A 16,179-nucleotide genomic window follows, 5' to 3' on the forward strand; every position below is an offset into this window, starting at 1 on the left:
CTAATGCCCGACAATGTATGATCAAAAGAGGGAGCGGATGTGTTCGGTTACAAGAAGGTTTGAATGTCCGACCATAGTTTGTAAAAAGCGGATAAGAAAACGTTCAAATGCCTGAAAATACACCATCAAAAGAGGGAGCGGAGGTGTTCCGGTGTAAGACGGTCTGAATGTCCGAACATAGTTGGCAAAAAGCGGGTAAGAAAAGGTTATAATACCCAACTGTACACAATCAATAGCGGGAGCGGAGTTGTTCGGCTGCAAGAAGGTGTGAACGTCCGACCAAAGTTTGTAAAAAGCGGGTAAGAAAAGGTTATAATACCCAACTGTACACAATCAATAGCGGGAGCGGAGTTGTTCGGCTGCAAGAAGGTGTGAACGTCCGACCAAAGTTTGTAAAAAGCGGGTAAGAAAAGGTTCGAATATCTAACCAAACATAATCAAAAGCGGGAGCAGAGCTGTTCGACTGCAATTAGGTGTGAATGTCAGATCATAATTTGCAAAAAGCTGATGAGAAAGGGTGAGAATGCCCGACTATACACCATCAAATGCAGGAGCGGAGGTGTTCGGCTGTGAATAGGTGTGAATGCCGGACCATTCATCATCAAAAGCGGGAGAGGTGTTCGGCTGCAAGAAGCTGTGAATGTCCAGCCATAATTACTCAAAAACGGGTAAGAAAAGGTAGTATTGCCAGACCATACATGATCAAAACAGGGAGCGGAGGTGGTTCAGCTGCAAGGTGTGAATGTCCGACTAAAGTTTGGAAAAAGCGGGTAAGACAAGGTGCGAATGCCCGACAATGTATGAGGTTTTCAGGAGGTTTTCGGCTTCAAGAAGGTCTGAATGTCTGAATTATGGGTGGTCTGAATGTCCACCCATAATTCCTTAAAAATGGGTAAAAAAAGGTGCGAATGCCCAACCATTCATCATCAAAAGAAGGAGAGCATGTGTTCGGCTGCAAGAAGGTGTGAATGTTCGACTAAAGTTTGTAAAAAGCGGATAAGAGAAGTTGCGAATGCCTGACAATGTATGATCAAAAGCGGGAGTGGAAGTGTTCAGCTGCAAGAAGGTCTGAATTTCCATCAATAATTGCTAGAAACCATGAAAGGAAATTTTCGAATATCACACCGCACATGATCATAAGCGGGAGAGGAGGTGTTCAGCTGCAAGAAGGTGTGAATGTCCACCCATAATTACTGAAAATGGGTAAGAAAAGGTGCGAATGCCCAACCATACATCATCAAAAGCAGGAGTGGATGTGTTTGTTGACAAGAAGGTTTGAATTCCCGACCATAGTTTGTATAAAGCGGGTAAGGAAAGGTTCGAATGCCCGAAAATACACCATCAAAAGAGGGAGCGGAGGTGTTCCGGTGTAAGACGGTGTGATTGTCCGACCATAGTTTGCAAAAAGCGGGTAAGAAAACGTTAAAATACCCGACTGTACACAATCAATAGCGGTAGCGGAGTTGTTCGGCTACAAGAAGGTGTGAAAGTCCGACCATAGTTTATAAAAAGCGGGTAAGAAAAGGTTCGAAAGCCCGGAAATATACCATCAAAAGCGGAAGTGGAGGTGTTCGGCTGCAAGAAGGTGTGAACATCCTACCAAAGTTTGTAAAAAGCAGTTAAGAAAAGGTTCGAATATCCAACCAAACATATTCAAAAGCGGGAGCAGAGCTGTTCGACTGCAATTAGGTGTGAATGTCAGATCATAATTTGCAAAAAGCTGATGAGAAAGCGTGAGAATGCCCGACTATACACCATCATATGCGGGAGCGGAGGTGTTCGTCTGTGAATAGGTGTGAATATCCGACCATAACTGCTGAAAAATGTTCAAGAAAAGGTAAGAATGCCGGAACATACATCATCAAAAGCGGGAGAGGTGGTGTTCGGCTGCAAGAAGGTGAGAATGTCCAGCCATAATTACTCACAAACGGGTAAGAAAAGGTAATATTGCCAGACCATACATGATCAAAACAGGGAGCGGAGGTGGTTAAGCTGGAAGGTGTGAATGTCTGACTATAGTTTGTAAAAAGCGGGTAAGACAAGGTGCGAATGCACGACAATGTATGATCAAAAGAGGGATCGGAGGTGTTCGGCTGCAAAAAGGTCTGAATGTCCAACCATTATTTGTAAAAACCGGGTAAGAAAAAGCTCGAAAGCCCGACTCTACACCATCAAAAGCGGGAGCGGAGGTGTTAAGCTGCAAGAAGGTGTGAATGTTCGACTAAAGTTTGTAAAAAGCGGGTAAGAAAAGGTGCGAATGCCCGACAATGTATGATCAAAAGAGGGAGCGGAGGTTTTCGGCTGCAAAAAGGTCTGAATGTCCAAACATAATTTGTAAAAACCGGGGAAGAAAAGGCTCGAAATCAAGTTTATACACCATCAAAAGCGGGAACGGAGGTGTTCGAATGTAAGAAGGTCTGAATGTCCACCCATAATTACTGAAAAATGGGTAAGAAAAGGTTCAAATGCCCAACAATACATCATCAAAAGCAGGAGTGGATGTGTTCGGCTACAAGGTTTGAATGTCTGACCATAGTTTGTATAAAGTGGGTAAGGAAAGGTTCGAATGCTCGAACACACACCATCAAAAGAGGGAGCAGAGGAGCTCCGCTGTAAGACGGTCTGAATGTCCATCAATAATTGCTAGAAGACATGAAAGAAAATTTTTGAATATCAAACCGCACATGATCATGTAAAAGGTGTTCGACTGCAAGTACGTGTGAATGTCAGATCATAATTAATAAAAAGCGGGTAAGAATAGGTAAGAATGCCAAACCATAAATTATCAAAAGCGGCAGCAACGATGTTCGGCTGGTATTTATCAATGTCCAGATAGATATCAACAAAAAACAATGTTGTACTTTGAAGTAAAAGAAAGAGCAAATCTAAAGTTTCAGGAATCCGAGTATAAGCTTGCTTTCATGAGTTCTGCACGATTTCCGATTTTTCTATAAAATTAATTCCTTCACTCAAACTATGTTAAAACTGCTTTGTCCTTCATATGTACCCATTTCTACATATATTTCAAGCATAAACTTCCTCATATTACCCTGAATGAGAAAGAACCACACTTGTGATTAAGCCATACGCCCCTTTTGAGGAGTTCTGCATGATTTGGGATTTTATCTATAAAATGAATTCCTTCACTCAAACTATGTTAAAACGGCTTTTACCTTCATATTTAACAATGTCTAGATAGATTTAAACAAAAAAACAACGTTGTACTTTGCAGAAAAAGAAAGAGCAAATCAAAAGTTTTAGGAATCCGAGAATAAGCTTATTTTCATGAGTTCTGCACGATTTCGGATTTTACTATAAAATTAATTTCTTCACTCAAACTATGTTAAAACTGCTTTGTCCTTCATATTTACCCATTTCTACATATATTTCAAGCATAAACTTCCTCATATTACCCTGAATGAGAAAGAACCACACTTGTGATTAAGCCATACGCCCCTTTTGAGGAGTTCTGCATGATTTGGGATTTTATCTATAAAATGAATTCCTTCACTCAAACTATGTTAAAACGGCTTTTACCTTCATATTTAACAATGTCTAGATAGATTTAAACAAAAAAACAACGTTGTACTTTGCAGAAAAAGAAAGAGCAAATCAAAAGTTTTAGGAATCCGAGAATAAGCTTATTTTCATGAGTTCTGCACGATTTCGGATTTTACTATAAAATTAATTTCTTCACTCAAACTATGTTAAAACTGCTTTGTCCTTCATATTTACCCATTTCTACATATATTTCAAGCATAAACTTCCTCATATTACCCTGAATGAGAAAGAACCACACTTGTGATTAAGCCATACGCCCCTTTTGAGGAGTTCTGCATGATTTGGGATTTTATCTATAAAATGAATTCCTTCACTCAAACTATGTTAAAACGGCTTTTACCTTCATATTTAACAATGTCTAGATAGATTTAAACAAAAAAACAACGCTGTACTTTGCAGTAAAAGAAAGAACAAATCAAAAGTTTTAGGAATCCGAGAATAAGCTTATTTTCATGAGTTCTGCACGATTTCGGATTTTACTATAAAATTAATTTCTTCACTCAAACTATGTTAAAACTGCTTTGTCCTTCATATGTACCCATTTCTACATATATTTCAAGCATAAACTTCCTCATATTACCCTGAATGAGAAAGAACCACACTTGTGATTAAGCCATACGCCCCTTTTGAGGAGTTCTGCATGATTTGGGATTTTATCTATAAAATGAATTCCTTCACTCTAACTATGTTAAAATGGCTTTTACCTTCATATTTAACAATGTCTAGATAGATTTAAACAAAAAAACAACGCTGTACTTTGCAGTAAAAGAAAGAGCAAATCAAAAGTTTTAGGAATCCGAGAATAAGCTTATTTTCATGAGTTCTGCATGATTTTGGATTTTACTATAAAATTAATTTCTTCACTCAAACTATGTTAAAACTGCTTTGTCCTTCATATGTACCCATTTCTACATATATTTCAAGCATAAACTTCCTCATATTACCCTGAATGAGAAAGAACCACACTTGTGATTAAGCCATACGCCCCTTTTGAGGAGTTCCGCATGATTTGGGATTTTATCTATAAAATGAATTCCTTCACTCAAACTATGTTAAAACGGCTTTTACCTTCATATTTATCAATGTCTAGATAGATTTAAACAAAAAAAACAACGTTGTACTTTGCAGTAAAAGAAAGAGCAAATCAAAAGTTTTAGGAATCCGAGAATAAGCTTATTTTCATGAGTTCTGCACGATTTCGGATTTTACTATAAAATTAATTTCTTCACTCAAACTATGTTAAAACTGCTTTTAACTTCATGTTTATCGATGTCTAGATCGACTTCAACAAAGAACAACATTGGATTTGGCAGTAGAAGAAAGAGCAACACTGAAGGATCAGGAATCCGAGAATAAGCTTCTTTTCATACGTTGTGCATGATTTGGGATTTTATGTATAAAATGAATTCCTTCACTCAAACCAAGTGAAAACTGCTTTGTCCTTCATATTTATCAATGTCTAGATCGACTTCAACAAAGAACAACTCCGCTCCCGCTATTGATTGTGTACAGTCGGGTATTTTAACCTTTTCTTACCCGCTTTTTAGCAACTATGGTTGGACATTCACACCTTCTTACAGCGGAACACCTCCGCTCCCTCTTTTGATGGTGTATGTTCGGGCATTCAAACCTTTTCTTACCCGCTTTTCACAAACTATGGTCGGATATTCAAACCTTCTTGTAGCCGAACACATCCACTCCTGCTTTTGATGATGTATGGTTGGGCATTCGAACCTACTTGTTGCCCACTTTTCATTAATTATGGGTGGACATTCACAGCTTGTCGCAGCCAAACACCTCCGCTCCCTGTTTTGATCATGTATGGTTTGACATTCGCACCTTTTCTCACCCGCTTTTTACCATGATTGGCCATTCACAGCTTCCTCTCCACCATACTTGTATGGTGGGATATTCACACCTACTTGCATCCGAAGACCTCCGCCCCCACTTTTGTTGATATTTAGTCGGTCATTCGCACCTTACCCGCTTTTGGCAAACTATGGCCTTCTTGCAGCCAAACACCTCTGATCTCGCTTTTGATGATGTAAGGTTGGGCATTCAGACCTTGCTTCACCTGCTTTTCACCAAATGTAGTCGGACATTCACACCTTCTTGCAGCCGAACACCTCCGCTCCAACTTTTAATGTTCTATCACACCTTTTTTTTCACCGCATTTTATAGATTATGGTTGGAAATTCTCAACCACTCTTATCTGAAGACCTCTCCTCCCGCTTTTGTTAATATATTTGAACTTTAGTCGGACATTCACACCTTCTTGCAGCTGAACCACCTCCACTCCCTGTTTTGATCATGTATGGTCCTGCAATACTACCTTTTCTTACCCATTTGTGAGTAATTATGGCTTGACATTCACACCTACTTGCAGCCGAACACCACCTCTCCCGCTTTTGATGATGTATGGACCGGCATTCTTACCTTTTCTAACACATTTTTCAGCAATTATGGTCGGAGATTCACACCTACTCACAGCCGAACAACTCCGCTCCCGCATTTGATGTTGTATAGTCGGGCATTCTCACCCTTTCTGATCAGCTTTTTGCAAATTATGATCTGACATTCACACCTACTTGCAGTCGAACAGCTCTGCTCCCGCTTTTGATTATTTTTGGTTGGATATTCGAATCTTTTCTTAACTGCTTTTTACAAACTTTGGTCGGACGTTCACGTCTTCTTGAAGTCGAACACCTCCGCTTCCGCTTTTGATGGTGTATATTCGGGCATACCAACCTTTTCTTACCCGCTTTTTACAAAACATGGTCGGACTTTCACACCTTCTTGTAGCTGAACAACTCCGCTCCCTCTTTTGATTGTGCACAGTTGGGTATTTTAACCTTTTCTTACCCGCTTTTTAGCAACTATGGTTGGACATTCACACCTTCTTACAGCAGAACACCTCCGCTCCCTCTTTTGAGGGTGTATGTTCGGTCATTCGAACCTTTTCTTACCCGCCTTTTACAAACTATGGTCGGACATTCAAACCTTCTTGTAGCTGAACATATCCACTCCTGCTTTTGATGATGTATGGTTGGGCATTCGCACCTTTTCTTAACCATTTTTTAGTAATTATTGGTGGACATTCAGACCTTCTTGCAGCTGAACCCCTCTGCTCCCGCTTTTGATGGTGTATAGTCGGGCATTCGAACCTTTTCTTCCCGGTTTTTACAAATTATGGTTGGACATTCAGACCTTCTTGCAGCCGAACACCTCCGCTCCCTCTTTTGATCATACATTGTCGGGAATTCGCACCTTGTCTTACCCGCATTTTACAAACTTTAGTCGGACATTCACACCTTCTTGCAGCTGAACCACCTCCGCTCCCTGTTTTGATCATGTATGGTCTGGCAATAATACCTTTTCTTACCCGTTTGTGAATAATTATGGCTTGACATTCACACCTACTTGCAGACGAACACCACCTCTCCCGCTTTTGATGATGTATGGACCGGCATTCTTACCTTTTCTAACACATTTTTCAGCAATTATGGTCGGACATTCACACCTACTCAGAGCCGAACACCTCTGCTCCCTCTTTTGATGGTGTATAGTCGGGCATTCTCACCCTTTCTGATCAGCTTTTTACAAATTATGATCTGACATTCACACCTGCTTTTGATAATGTATGGTTGGGCATTCGTACCTTTTTTTACCCATTTTTCAGGAATTATGGGTGGACATTCACACTTTCTTGCAGCTGAACACCTACTCTCCCGCTTATGATCATGTGCGGTTTGATATTCGAACATTTTCTTTCATGTTTTAAAGCAATTATTGACAGACATTCAGACCTTCTTGCAGCTGAACCCCTCTGCTCCCGATTTTGATGGTGTATAGTCTGGCTTTCGAGCCTTTTCTTCCCGGTTTTTACAAATTATGGTTGGACATTCAGACCTTCTTGCAGCCGAATTCCGCTCCCTCTTTTGATCATACATTGTCGGGCATTCGCACCTTGTCTTACCCGCTTTTTACAAACTTTAGTCGGACATTCACACCTTCTTGCAGCTCAACCACCTCCGCTCCCTGTTTTGATCATGTATGGTCTGGCAATACTACCTTTTCTTACCCATTTGTGAGTAATTATGGCTGGACATTCACACCTACTTGCAGCCGAACACCACCTCTCCCGCTTTTGATGATGTATGGACCGGCATTCTTACCTTTTCTAACACATTTTTCAGCAATTATGGTCGGAGATTCACACCTACTCACAGCCGAACAACTCCGCTCCCGCATTTGATGTTGTATAGTCGGGCATTCTCACCCTTTCTGATCAGCTTTTTGCAAATTATGATCTGACATTCACACCTACTTGCAGTCGAACAGCTCTGCTCCCGCTTTTGATTATTTTTGGTTGGATATTCGAATCTTTTCTTAACTACTTTTTACAAACTTTGGTCGGACGTTCACGTCTTCTTGAAGTCGAACACCTCCGCTTCCGCTTTTGATGGTGTATATTCGGGCATACCAACCTTTTCTTACCCGCTTTTTACAAAACATGGTCGGACTTTCACACCTTCTTGTAGCTGAACAACTCCGCTCCCTCTTTTGATTGTGCACAGTTGGGTATTTTAACCTTTTCTTACCCGCTTTTTAGCAACTATGGTTGGACATTCACACCTTCTTACAGCAGAACACCTCCGCTCCCTCTTTTGAGGGTGTATGTTCGGTCATTCGAACCTTTTCTTACCCGCCTTTTACAAACTATGGTCGGACATTCAAACCTTCTTGTAGCTGAACATATCCACTCCTGCTTTTGATGATGTATGGTTGGGCATTCGCACCTTTTCTTAATCATTTTTCAGTAATTATGGGTGGAAATTCAGACCTTCTTGCAGCTGAACCCCTCTGCTCCCGCTTTTGATGGTGTATAGTCTGGCTTTCGAGCCTTTTCTTCCCCGGTTTTTACAAATTATGGTTGGACATTCAGACCTTCTTGCAGCCGAACACCTCCGCTCCCTCTTTTGATCATACATTGTCGGGCATTCGCACCTTGTCTTACCCGCTTTTTACAAACTTTAGTTGGACATTCACACCTTCTTGCAGCTGACCCACCTCCGCTCCCTGTTTTGATCATGTATGGTCTAGTAATACTACCTTTTCTTACCCGTTTGTGAATAATTATGGCTTGACATTCACACCTACTTGCAGACGAACACCACCTCTCCCGCTTTTGATGATGTATGGACCGGCATTCTTACCTTTTCTAACACATTTTTCAGCAATTATGGTCGGACATTCACACCTACTCAGAGCCGAACACCTCTGCTCCCTCTTTTGATGGTGTATAGTCGGGCATTCTCACCCTTTCTCACCAGCTTTTTGCAAATTATGATCTGACATTCACACCTGCTTTTGATAATGTATGGTTGGGCATTCGTACCTTTTTTTACCCATTTTTCAGGAATTATGGGTGGACATTCACACCTTCTTGCAGCTGAACACCTACTCTCCCGCTTATGATCATGTGCGGTTTGATATTCGAACATTTTCTTTCATGTTTTAAAGCAATTATTGACAGACATTCAGACCTTCTTGCAGCTGAACCCCTCTGCTCCCGATTTTGATGGTGTATAGTCTGGCTTTCGAGCCTTTTCTTCCCGGTTTTTACAAATTATGGTTGGACATTCAGACCTTCTTGCAGCCGAATTCCGCTCCCTCTTTTGATCATACATTGTCGGGCATTCGCACCTTGTCTTACCCGCTTTTTACAAACTTTAGTCGAACATTCACACCTTCTTGCAGCTGAACCACCTCCGCTCCCTGTTTTGATCATGTATGGTCTGGCAATACTACCCTTTCTTACCCGTTTGTGAGTAATTATGGCTGGACATTCACACCTACTTGCAGCCGAACACCACCTCTCTCGCTTTTGATGATGTATGGACCGGCATTCTTACCTTTTCTAACACATTTTTCAGCAGTTATGGTCGGAGATTCACACCTACTTACAGCCGAACAACTCCGCTCCCGCATTTGATGGTGTATAGTCGGGTATTCTCACCCTTTCTCATCAGCTTTTTGCAAATTATGATCTGATATTCAACCCTACTTGCAGTCGAACAGCTCTGCTCCCGAATTTGATTATTTTTGGTTAGATATTCTAACCTTTTCTTAACTGCTTTTTACAAACTTTGGTTGGACGTTCACACCTTCTTGTAGCCGAACAACTCCGCTCCCACTACTGATTGTGTACAGTCGGATATTTTAACCTTTTCTTAGCCGCTTTTTACAAACTATGGTCAGACATTCAAACCTTGTAGCCGAACACATCCACTCCTGCTTTTGATGATGTATGGTTGGGCATTCGCACCTTTTTTTTTACCCATTTTTCAGGAATTATGGGTGGACATTCACACCTTCTTGCAGCTGACCACCTCCTCTCCCACTTATGATCATGTGCGGTTTGATTTTCGAAAATTTTCTTTCAGGTTTTCAAGCAATTATTTATGGACATTTAGACCTTCTTGTAGCTGAACACCTCCGCTCCTGCTTTTGATCATATATTGTCAGGCATTCGCAGCTTGTCTTACCTGCTTTTTACAAACTTTAGTCGAACATTCACACCTTTTTACAGCCGAGCACCACCTCTCCCGCTTTTGATGATGTATGGTCCGGCATTCTTACCTTTTCTAACACATTTTTCTGCAAATATGGTCGGACATTCACACCTACTCAGAGCCGAACACCTCCGCTCCCTCTTTTGATGGTGTATAGTCGGGCATTCTCACCCTTTCTCATCAGTTTTTTGCAAATTATGATCTGACATTCACACCTGCTTTTGATAATGTATGGTTGGGCATTCGCACCTTTTTTTACCCATTTTTCAGGAATTATGGGTAGACATTCACACCTTCTTATAGCTGAACACCTCCTCACCCGCTTATGATCATGTGCGGTTTGATATTCGAAATTTTTCTTTCATGTTTTAAAGCAATTATTGACAGACATTCAGACCTTCTTGCAGCTGAACCCCTCTGCTCCCGCTTTTGATGGTGTATGGTCTGGCGTTCGAGCCTTTTCTTCCCGGTTTTTACAAATTATGGTTGGACATTCAGACCTTCTTGGAGCCGAACACCTCCGCTCCCTCTTTTGATCATACATTGTCGGGCATTCGCACCTTGTCTTACCCGCTTTTTACAAACTTTAGTTGGACATTCACACCTTCTTGCAGCTGAACCACCTCCGGTCCCTGTTTTTATCATGTATGGTCCTGCAATACTACCTTTTCTTACCCATTTGTGAGTAATTATGGCTTGACATTCACACCTACTTGCAGCCGAACACCACCTCTCCCGCTTTTGATGATGTATGGACCGGCATTCTTACCTTTTCTAACACATTTTTCAGCAATTATGGTCGGAGATTCACACCTACTCACAGCCGAACAACTCCGCTCCCGCATTTGATGTTGTATAGTCGGGCATTCTCACCCTTTCTGATCAGCTTTTTGCAAATTATGATCTGACATTCACACCTACTTGCAGTCGAACAGCTCTGCTCCCGCTTTTGATTATTTTTGGTTGGATATTCGAATCTTTTCTTAACTGCTTTTTACAAACTTTGGTCGGACGTTCACGTCTTCTTGAAGTCGAACACCTCCGCTTCCGCTTTTGATGGTGTATATTCGGGCATACCAACCTTTTCTTACCCGCTTTTTACAAAACATGGTCGGACTTTCACACCTTCTTGTAGCTGAACAACTCCGCTCCCTCTTTTGATTGTGCACAGTTGGGTATTTTAACCTTTTCTTACCCGCTTTTTAGCAACTATGGTTGGACATTCACACCTTCTTGCAGCTGAACCCCTCTGCTCCCGCTTTTGATGGTGTATAGTCGGGCATTCGAACCTTTTCTTCCCGGTTTTTACAAATTATGGTTGGACATTCAGACCTTCTTGCAGCCGAACACCTCCGCTCCCTCTTTTGATCATACATTGTCGGGAATTCGCACCTTGTCTTACCCGCATTTTACAAACTTTAGTCGGACATTCACACCTTCTTGCAGCTGAACCACCTCCGCTCCCTGTTTTGATCATGTATGGTCTGGCAATAATACCTTTTCTTACCCGTTTGTGAATAATTATGGCTTGACATTCACACCTACTTGCAGACGAACACCACCTCTCCCGCTTTTGATGATGTATGGACCGGCATTCTTACCTTTTCTAACACATTTTTCAGCAATTATGGTCGGACATTCACACCTACTCAGAGCCGAACACCTCTGCTCCCTCTTTTGATGGTGTATAGTCGGGCATTCTCACCCTTTCTGATCAGCTTTTTACAAATTATGATCTGACATTCACACCTGCTTTTGATAATGTATGGTTGGGCATTCGTACCTTTTTTTACCCATTTTTCAGGAATTATGGGTGGACATTCACACTTTCTTGCAGCTGAACACCTACTCTCCCGCTTATGATCATGTGCGGTTTGATATTCGAACATTTTCTTTCATGTTTTAAAGCAATTATTGACAGACATTCAGACCTTCTTGCAGCTGAACCCCTCTGCTCCCGATTTTGATGGTGTATAGTCTGGCTTTCGAGCCTTTTCTTCCCGGTTTTTACAAATTATGGTTGGACATTCAGACCTTCTTGCAGCCGAATTCCGCTCCCTCTTTTGATCATACATTGTCGGGCATTCGCACCTTGTCTTACCCGCTTTTTACAAACTTTAGTCGGACATTCACACCTTCTTGCAGCTCAACCACCTCCGCTCCCTGTTTTGATCATGTATGGTCTGGCAATACTACCTTTTCTTACCCATTTGTGAGTAATTATGGCTGGACATTCACACCTACTTGCAGCCGAACACCACCTCTCCCGCTTTTGATGATGTATGGACCGGCATTCTTACCTTTTCTAACACATTTTTCAGCAATTATGGTCGGAGATTCACACCTACTCACAGCCGAACAACTCCGCTCCCGCATTTGATGTTGTATAGTCGGGCATTCTCACCCTTTCTGATCAGCTTTTTGCAAATTATGATCTGACATTCACACCTACTTGCAGTCGAACAGCTCTGCTCCCGCTTTTGATTATTTTTGGTTGGATATTCGAATCTTTTCTTAACTGCTTTTTACAAACTTTGGTCGGACGTTCACGTCTTCTTGAAGTCGAACACCTCCGCTTCCGCTTTTGATGGTGTATATTCGGGCATACCAACCTTTTCTTACCCGCTTTTTACAAAACATGGTCGGACTTTCACACCTTCTTGTAGCTGAACAACTCCGCTCCCTCTTTTGATTGTGCACAGTTGGGTATTTTAACCTTTTCTTACCCGCTTTTTAGCAACTATGGTTGGACATTCACACCTTCTTACAGCAGAACACCTCCGCTCCCTCTTTTGAGGGTGTATGTTCGGTCATTCGAACCTTTTCTTACCCGCCTTTTACAAACTATGGTCGGACATTCAAACCTTCTTGTAGCTGAACATATCCACTCCTGCTTTTGATGATGTATGGTTGGGCATTCGCACCTTTTCTTAATCATTTTTCAGTAATTATGGGTGGAAATTCAGACCTTCTTGCAGCTGAACCCCTCTGCTCCCGCTTTTGATGGTGTATAGTCTGGCTTTCGAGCCTTTTCTTCCCCGGTTTTTACAAATTATGGTTGGACATTCAGACCTTCTTGCAGCCGAACACCTCCGCTCCCTCTTTTGATCATACATTGTCGGGCATTCGCACCTTGTCTTACCCGCTTTTTACAAACTTTAGTCGAACATTCACACCTTCTTGCAGCTGAACCACCTCCGCTCCCTGTTTTGATCATGTATGGTCTGGCAATACTACCCTTTCTTACCCGTTTGTGAGTAATTATGGCTGGACATTCACACCTACTTGCAGCCGAACACCACCTCTCTCGCTTTTGATGATGTATGGACCGGCATTCTTACCTTTTCTAACACATTTTTCAGCAGTTATGGTCGGAGATTCACACCTACTTACAGCCGAACAACTCCGCTCCCGCATTTGATGGTGTATAGTCGGGTATTCTCACCCTTTCTCATCAGCTTTTTGCAAATTATGATCTGATATTCAACCCTACTTGCAGTCGAACAGCTCTGCTCCCGAATTTGATTATTTTTGGTTAGATATTCTAACCTTTTCTTAACTGCTTTTTACAAACTTTGGTTGGACGTTCACACCTTCTTGTAGCCGAACAACTCCGCTCCCACTACTGATTGTGTACAGTCGGATATTTTAACCTTTTCTTAGCCGCTTTTTACAAACTATGGTCAGACATTCAAACCTTGTAGCCGAACACATCCACTCCTGCTTTTGATGATGTATGGTTGGGCATTCGCACCTTTTTTTTTACCCATTTTTCAGGAATTATGGGTGGACATTCACACCTTCTTGCAGCTGACCACCTCCTCTCCCACTTATGATCATGTGCGGTTTGATTTTCGAAAATTGTCTTTCAGGTTTTCAAGCAATTATTTATGGACATTTAGACCTTCTTGTAGCTGAACACCTCCGCTCCTGCTTTTGATCATATATTGTCAGGCATTCGCAGCTTGTCTTACCTGCTTTTTACAAACTTTAGTCGAACATTCACACCTTTTTACAGCCGAGCACCACCTCTCCCGCTTTTGATGATGTATGGTCCGGCATTCTTACCTTTTCTAACACATTTTTCTGCAAATATGGTCGGACATTCACACCTACTCAGAGCCGAACACCTCCGCTCCCTCTTTTGATGGTGTATAGTCGGGCATTCTCACCCTTTCTCATCAGTTTTTTGCAAATTATGATCTGACATTCACACCTGCTTTTGATAATGTATGGTTGGGCATTCGCACCTTTTTTTACCCATTTTTCAGGAATTATGGGTGGACATTCACACCTTCTTATAGCTGAACACCTCCTCACCCGCTTATGATCATGTGCGGTTTGATATTCGAAATTTTTCTTTCATGTTTTAAAGCAATTATTGACAGACATTCAGACCTTCTTGCAGCTGAACCCCTCTGCTCCCGCTTTTGATGGTGTATGGTCTGGCGTTCGAGCCTTTTCTTCCCGGTTTTTACAAATTATGGTTGGACATTCAGACCTTCTTGGAGCCGAACACCTCCGCTCCCTCTTTTGATCATACATTGTCGGGCATTCGCACCTTGTCTTACCCGCTTTTTACAAACTTTAGTTGGACATTCACACCTTCTTGCAGCTGAACCACCTCCGGTCCCTGTTTTTATCATGTATGGTCCTGCAATACTACCTTTTCTTACCCATTTGTGAGTAATTATGGCTTGAGATTCACACCTACTTGCAGCCGAACACCACCTCTCCCGCTTTTGATGATGTATGGACCGGCATTCTTACCTTTTCTAACACATTTTTCAGCAATTATGGTCGGAGATTCACACCTACTCACAGCCGAACAACTCCGCTCCCGCATTTGATGTTGTATAGTCGGGCATTCTCACCCTTTCTGATCAGCTTTTTGCAAATTATGATCTGACATTCACACCTACTTGCAGTCGAACAGCTCTGCTCCCGCTTTTGATTATTTTTGGTTGGATATTCGAATCTTTTCTTAACTGCTTTTTACAAACTTTGGTCGGACGTTCACGTCTTCTTGAAGTCGAACACCTCCGCTTCCGCTTTTGATGGTGTATATTCGGGCATACCAACCTTTTCTTACCCGCTTTTTACAAAACATGGTCGGACTTTCACACCTTCTTGTAGCTGAACAACTCCGCTCCCTCTTTTGATTGTGCACAGTTGGGTATTTTAACCTTTTCTTACCCGCTTTTTAGCAACTATGGTTGGACATTCACACCTTCTTGCAGCTGAACCCCTCTGCTCCCGCTTTTGATGGTGTATAGTCGGGCATTCGAACCTTTTCTTCCCGGTTTTTACAAATTATGGTTGGACATTCAGACCTTCTTGCAGCCGAACACCTCCGCTCCCTCTTTTGATCATACATTGTCGGGAATTCGCACCTTGTCTTACCCGCATTTTACAAACTTTAGTCGGACATTCACACCTTCTTGCAGCTGAACCACCTCCGCTCCCTGTTTTGATCATGTATGGTCTGGCAATAATACCTTTTCTTACCCGTTTGTGAATAATTATGGCTTGACATTCACACCTACTTGCAGACGAACACCACCTCTCCCGCTTTTGATGATGTATGGACCGGCATTCTTACCTTTTCTAACACATTTTTCAGCAATTATGGTCGGACATTCACACCTACTCAGAGCCGAACACCTCTGCTCCCTCTTTTGATGGTGTATAGTCGGGCATTCTCACCCTTTCTGATCAGCTTTTTACAAATTATGATCTGACATTCACACCTGCTTTTGATAATGTATGGTTGGGCATTCGTACCTTTTTTTACCCATTTTTCAGGAATTATGGGTGGACATTCACACTTTCTTGCAGCTGAACACCTACTCTCCCGCTTATGATCATGTGCGGTTTGATATTCGAACATTTTCTTTCATGTTTTAAAGCAATTATTGACAGACATTCAGACCTTCTTGCAGCTGAACCCCTCTGCTCCCGATTTTGATGGTGTATAGTCTGGCTTTCGAGCCTTTTCTTCCCGGTTTTTACAAATTATGGTTGGACATTCAGACCTTCTTGC

This window comes from Leuresthes tenuis, unplaced genomic scaffold, assembly GCF_036924035.1.
Source record: "Leuresthes tenuis unplaced genomic scaffold, fLeuTen1.0.hap1 SCAF_12, whole genome shotgun sequence".
NCBI lineage: Eukaryota > Metazoa > Chordata > Actinopteri > Atheriniformes > Atherinopsidae > Leuresthes > Leuresthes tenuis.